The sequence below is a fragment of the Acanthisitta chloris genome, unplaced genomic scaffold (genome assembly GCF_000695815.1).
Source record: "Acanthisitta chloris isolate BGI_N310 unplaced genomic scaffold, ASM69581v1 scaffold24265, whole genome shotgun sequence".
Lineage (NCBI taxonomy): Eukaryota > Metazoa > Chordata > Aves > Passeriformes > Acanthisittidae > Acanthisitta > Acanthisitta chloris.
Genome location: NW_008674987.1, coordinates 38222 through 44523, shown reverse-complemented (window position 1 = coordinate 44523; position 6302 = coordinate 38222).

Genomic DNA, 6302 nt, shown 5'->3' with positions numbered 1-6302 from the left:
TGCCATCACCACCCCTCTCATTAACCACAGGGCACAGCTCAACCTCATGGCAGATCTGCCCTGAGCTCTCCCTTTCCAGCTCTAACTCATTATCTGCCTGTAATTTCCTCTCTGCTCAGTGTCTGCCTCGGAACTTTCAAGCATCATTTAGGATTTCACCTCTGATGTGGAATTCAGGAGAGGGAAAGGGATTGACAGGGCAAGCTGAGGTTAGTAGTGAGAGCACAGGCAATTTAGAAACCTCCTCTGCCAAATAGATGATGAAGCCTTTTCTCCCACACTGTCTTTGAATAGATTGACTCCTCTTTGTGTGCTCCAAACGTCGGGGTTAGTCTGATGTTCCTGAGAACATTGCTGCAGTGGTGCTGGGGAATGGGGGCCAGGGGAGGGCTCACTCCTCAGGAGCTTTTCTATATATAAAACTGCGTGGTGGCTCCTGATAGTGCTGTGAAACATCCTATTAGCTTCTTCGTGCATTAGTTAGGGGAGATGTCACTTGCTTCTCCACAAGTTGTTTCGCTAATGACTAAGAGCAGGGCCCAGTTCTTAATTTCATGCACGCAGTGCTGCATTGCAGAAACCACAACTGGGAACGGTAGAGAGAAGGAAATGGTGAAAGCAGCATGAAAAAAAGGGAGTAAGTCCAAGCCCAACTGCACAGCAGAAGTTTAAAAAAAAAAAAGAGAAAGCAACAAACTGAAAATAGTCCTTCCTGTAAAAATGTCATGCAGCAGAGATTGGCGTGAGGGGATTGGTCAGCAGATGAACCTGCAGGAATGTGATGATTTCAGGGCTGAACACAACTAATTCAGATCAGGAAATCTCCTGTGGCTCGAGGAACGGTTTTACAGCAGGTTTTGTGCTTTGCCTTGAACTGTTGGTTGGGAATCGAGGCTGCATGGTGAGTGACCTGCTGGTGGCTGCTGTGTGACCTTGAGCGTGGACAGTAGGTGAGGTGAGCAGGGTGGTGGCACTGGGGTGGGACAGCTGCAGGGATGGTGACCATCCAGCTCCAGGGTTTGCTGGCTGGAGCTGGGGTGCAGTGGGGTTTGGGCTCAGACCTGGCATTTCAGGTCAAGGTTGTCACTGCAGCGAGGAGCTCTCCCCGCAGTGCTGCCGTTTGCTGCCCGAAGAAGGACATGGCATTGCAGCTGAGACATGAGGTAAATCCTCTCTCTGGGGCTGAAAAGAGAAGAAGTAACTTCTCACAAATTTTGTGGCTTCTGAAAAGACTTCTGGTTTTGTGGAGTCGATGTCACTGTGCTCCTTTGCTGCTGTGTCTTCATGAGATGACTGAGCGTGGTTGGACTTGTGTCCCTGCAGGACGTGTTCCTTCAGGGGCTCTGAGGCTGAATGTTGGAGGTAGGTGAAGGAAAGGATGGAAGAGTGGTGGATTAGCTCTCCTGAGCAGCAGAGGATGCTCAGTGTGTTGGGCTCAAGCTCTGCCTGGGAGGAGTGGAGAATGGGCAACCAAACCTGCCAGTGCCATGTGGTGGCGTTGGTGCAGGGCTGGGGACTTGGGCTGTCACAAGGGAAGGACAAACTGGCATTCAGATGAAGTTGGGTTTTGTCAAACTAGGAGATCTGTGTGAAAATCTCTTCTGAGAACAGGCTGGAGCTATGTCTGGCTTTGGGTTTGGGTTGCAGGGGGCAGGAGATGAGGTGTGAGTGTGCAGAGAGCATTGTGTGAGCTTACTTTAGAAATCAGAGAATTGATGCTGGTATTCATTTTACAGAAGAGATGGTTAGAGGGAGATGCTGTCATAAAATCATAGAACCATCAAGGTTGGAGACCTCTAAGATCATCAAGTCCAACCATTAACCTGTCACTGCTGGAACCCCTAAACCAGATCCTCCAGCACCAGATCCAGATGCCTCTTAAACACCTCCAGGGATGGTGACTCCACCACCTCCCTGGGTGCCTAAACACCCTCACAGGGAAAATATTTTGCCTAACATCTCCTCTGACTCTGCCCTGTCTCAGCTCAAGGGCATTCCCTCTAGTCATCAAGTATAGGAAACTCAAAAGAGAATAGCTTGTAACCCGTTTTTCTGGGAGTTGGGAAAAAGAGCAATGAGCTGAGTCTAAAATAAATTCAAAGCAAGGAAATGTGAAGGATGCCTAAACACCCTCACAGGGAAAATATTTTGCCTAACATCTCCTCTGACTCTGCCCTGTCTCAGCTCAAGGGCATTCCCTCTAGTCATCAAGTATAGGAAACTCAAAAGAGAATAGCTTGTAACCCGTTTTTCTGGGAGTTGGGAAAAAGAGCAATGAGCTGAGTCTAAAATAAATTCAAAGCAAGGAAATGTGAAGGAATATGGAGCTGAGGGATGCAGAAGGAGATTTGGATTGGATGAACACTTCAGACTAACATGTCAGGAATGGGATAGTATCATAGTATGTTAAGGGGTTGGAATGGAGCTTAGAGATCACCCAGCCCCAACCCCTGCCCTGGGCAGGGACACCTCCCACCAGAGCAGGTTGCTCAAGGCTCATCCAACCTGGCTGTGAACACTGCCAGGGTTAGGGCAGCCACAGCCTCCCTGGGCAACCTGGGCCAGTGTCTCACCACCCTCACAGGGAAAAACTTCTTTCTCATATCTAATCTAAATTTCCCTTTGTCAGTTTCTCCCCATTCCTTCTTGTCCTGTCCCTGCAGTTCCTAACACAGAGTCCCTCTGCAGCTTCCCTGGAGCCCCTTCAGCTCCTGGCAGGTTGCGCTGGGGTCATTGTGATAGGTCCAGGACAGGGAATGGCCTTGGTGACTTTTTGCTCCATCATGTTATTGAGGATTTTACAGCTGTTTTGGTTGTCTTTAGAGTTAATCCTCTTGCAGTTGTATAAGCACCTGAATAAAACATGACTCATTTAATCAATTCCACTGAAATCATGGGACTTTACACTTCACTTTAGGTAGGAGTTATTTTCTCTCCCTCCTTAGTGATGAAAGCCTCAGTTCATGATACAACAGGTCTGAATGTTAAAATTATCTGAGGGGATTTCTTAAATGAACATAGAGAATTGTGTTTGGGGTTGGTTATGTCATGGAAGGAACTACAGGAATGTTGTTTACATTTTGGGGGGATATTTAAACACTTTTCTATACATCAGGTAAAGAAAATACTGAAATGCAGTGAAATAATGGCCGTGGTGCTTTGACTTTGGAACTATGTGACCACTCGAGCAGAGCACCTGCTGAGATGGTTCTTCCTGCAGAAGCTGCTTAGAAAAGGGCAAAAACTGGCAAAAGAGATCTTTAAAGAGTGTTTGAGAGTAAATGTACATCAGTGAGAGAGACGAATGGATTAGTCACCCTGACCTGATTCATTGCAGCATGGGAATAGAGTTTTGAGTTTGAAAATCGTTTTCATCTCTCTCTGAAGTTGCCATTCCTTCTCTTTTTTGTCCTCTTTTTCTAATGTTGTCCCTCTGTGCTGGCACTGCTGAAGCATCTCCAACCCTGGGGGCAGTTTGGGCCCCACAAGATGAGAAAGACATTGAGGGGCTGAGTGTGTCCAGGGAAGGGAATGGAGCACCAGGAGAGGCTGAGGGAGCTGTGGGTGCTCAGCCTGGAGAAAAGGAGGCTCAGTCACTGTCCCTGGAAGGACTTAAAGCTGTGTGGATGTAGCACTTGGGGACATGGTTATTGGTGGCCTTGGCACTGCTGGGGAATGGCTGGACTTGATGATCTTAGAGGCCTTTTCCAACCTAAATGATTCTGTGACTGAGTTTTTGTGACATGAATTCTGACTATTCCAAGTGTGACCTGTATAGTTTTAGATATGACATCCCACTATCTTCACAGCCTTTGCATTGCTTCATTGAGAGCCACTCAGGCATGGAAAGGAAATCACTCCTCCTTTTATCTCCCTTCCTTTCAGAACTGTGGGGCTGCACCTGAGCCAGAGATACAATACATGAGTGGGCAAAGTGTACTTATCCAAAACGAAGGCTGTGGTCAGAGCTGATTATGTTCCTGGGTTTAAAAACACCTAAGCCAATCCTCCTTTTAATTCAGGTTATCACATATCTTCATAGCTGCTTTTAATCTCATCCTGGTCAGCAGTAGTACCATAGAACACAAGGAAATAGAGGGGAAGACATCACTGGTCCACTCAACTCTGCTGCCTCCTGGTGATCATAGGATAGTTTGGTTTGGAAGGGACCTTTAAAGGTCACCTAGTCCAACCCAAGTCCAACCCATTCACCTAGTCCAACCCAAGTCTAAGCCATTTACCTAGTCCAAACCAAGTCCAGCTCTTCCACCTAGTCGAGCCCATTCACCTAGTCCAACCCAAATTCAGCCCATTCACGTAGTCCAACCCAAGCCCAGCCCATTCATCCAGTCCAACCCATCCAGCCCTGGATGCATTTGTAGAATCCAATGGATTGAAAAACTCCTCCCATTTTTAATGAGGGAGGTGTCAGTCTGTGAGGGTGACATGTCACCCCCAGTGTCAGCACTGCCAGCTAATCCTAGCTGGAGCAGGACCTGCTAATGCAGTGCTTAATCTGCTGGTGACAACCTGTGATTTTATTCCCTGCAGATCCCAGTGAAGCTAATTGAAATGGATTTGAACTCATGTTTGCCATGGTAGGTTGGGTTTGGAGATTTGCTCATAATACTGAGACAGACACACAGAACCAACAGTACCAAGCCAGTAGAATTTAAATATTAGCATTACAAAAGTGCTAATTTTTGTCTGTATTCAGCTTTGTCTCTTTAAACATCAATTTTTTTAACCAGGTAATGTATTTTCCTCTATAAATCCTGTGTGTAGTCCAGGAATTCTTGTGCTCACCTGAGCAACTGGCCTGTGCCACAGCAAAAATCATCATCTCTTGTCTGTCTGCTGCAGAATTTGTCCCACACGTGCTCTGTGCTGACCTTCTGTTACATGAAAATCAAAGCAAATGTAATAACTTGTCCACCTGAATTACTCACAAAGTGCCTAAGCAAGTAAGACAGTCTATCAAGCTTGATTATTCCAAGTGCAAATTATTTTATTGAGTTAATTGCTGCTTTGCTCACTTAGTCTCTTACCTGTGATGATTCTCGTTGGTAATTTTTAAATCTAATTCTTTCCATCTCCTTTAAATGCTTTTTATTGTGAGGGTTCACATAGAATGCATGAGGAATTTGTACCGTCCTATCACTCCAGACCCTTGTCCAAAGTCCCTCTGCCTCTCTCTTGGAGCCCCTTTATATACTCAGAGTGACCAGCAGTGTTTGGGAGCTTATGGGTGAAAAGCAGGAAGAGAAAATGAAAGGCAGAGCAAAGGGAGAGGATGATTCTATCACTCTTCCCTTTTTTATCTCTTTTTGCTGTTTTTTATTATTAAACCATCAATTGTTTTGGGTAGCACTTGTTCCTGGTGTGGCCAACACCACAGGTGCCAACACATTTGTCACCCTATGGTGACAATGCTTTCCTGGCTCTCATTATTTATTCATTTCTCTGAATTGATGGTGCTTATCCTTGAGAATATTAGTTCTTTAGCACTAAAAAATCTAGGGCATGACCTGAGCTACAGGATTCTAAAGCCTGAGGGGGGAAAAAACCCAAATCCCAACTGTGTCTCCACCTTCCTCTGTGTTCAGTGGGATGTGTCACTGGTTTGTTCCTGCTTTAGGAGGACACACGGGACAGGGATCAGTTTCACCTGCTCCTGTGCAGGTTGTGCACAGCTTGTGCAGCAGATTCCTTGGAAGAAGTTACACAGCTGCAGCAGTGCCACGTGGCATGATGAAGGCTTTAGTGGCCTATTTTCTCAAGGCCCAAGTTTGGAGCTGTCAGGTCAGATGAGGATTCAGCTCTGTGGCCAAACTAGAAATTAGCCATGTGGAGTAATCCATTAATCCCTGAAAATAGAGCTGTTTCCTCACATTTTGGGGAGCTGTGACGTCTCCTGGGGCTGTGAGGGAAGTGGTGGCAGTGATTCCTGATGCTGGGAAGAGCTCTACAGAGGTGTCACATGCTTCCCTAATTTCTGAGCTCATCCCTATTGAATTGCAGTTAGATTCCAGGTGCTTTGCCTCCTTGGCCACAGCATCTCTGGCTGCCCCATCCCTTGAAGTGTTCCAGGTCAGGTTGGATGGGGCTTGGAGCAACCTGTGCTAATGGAACATGTCTCTGCCCATGGCGGGAGTTGATCTTGAAGGTCCTTTCCAACCCAAACCAGATGATTCCATGATTTTTGGCAGGATTTGCGTTACCTGTGCAATTTGACACTGATATTATTTTGGTCATAGTGTCAAGCTCTTTATTGGACATGGAAGTGTTTATCTATAAGAATT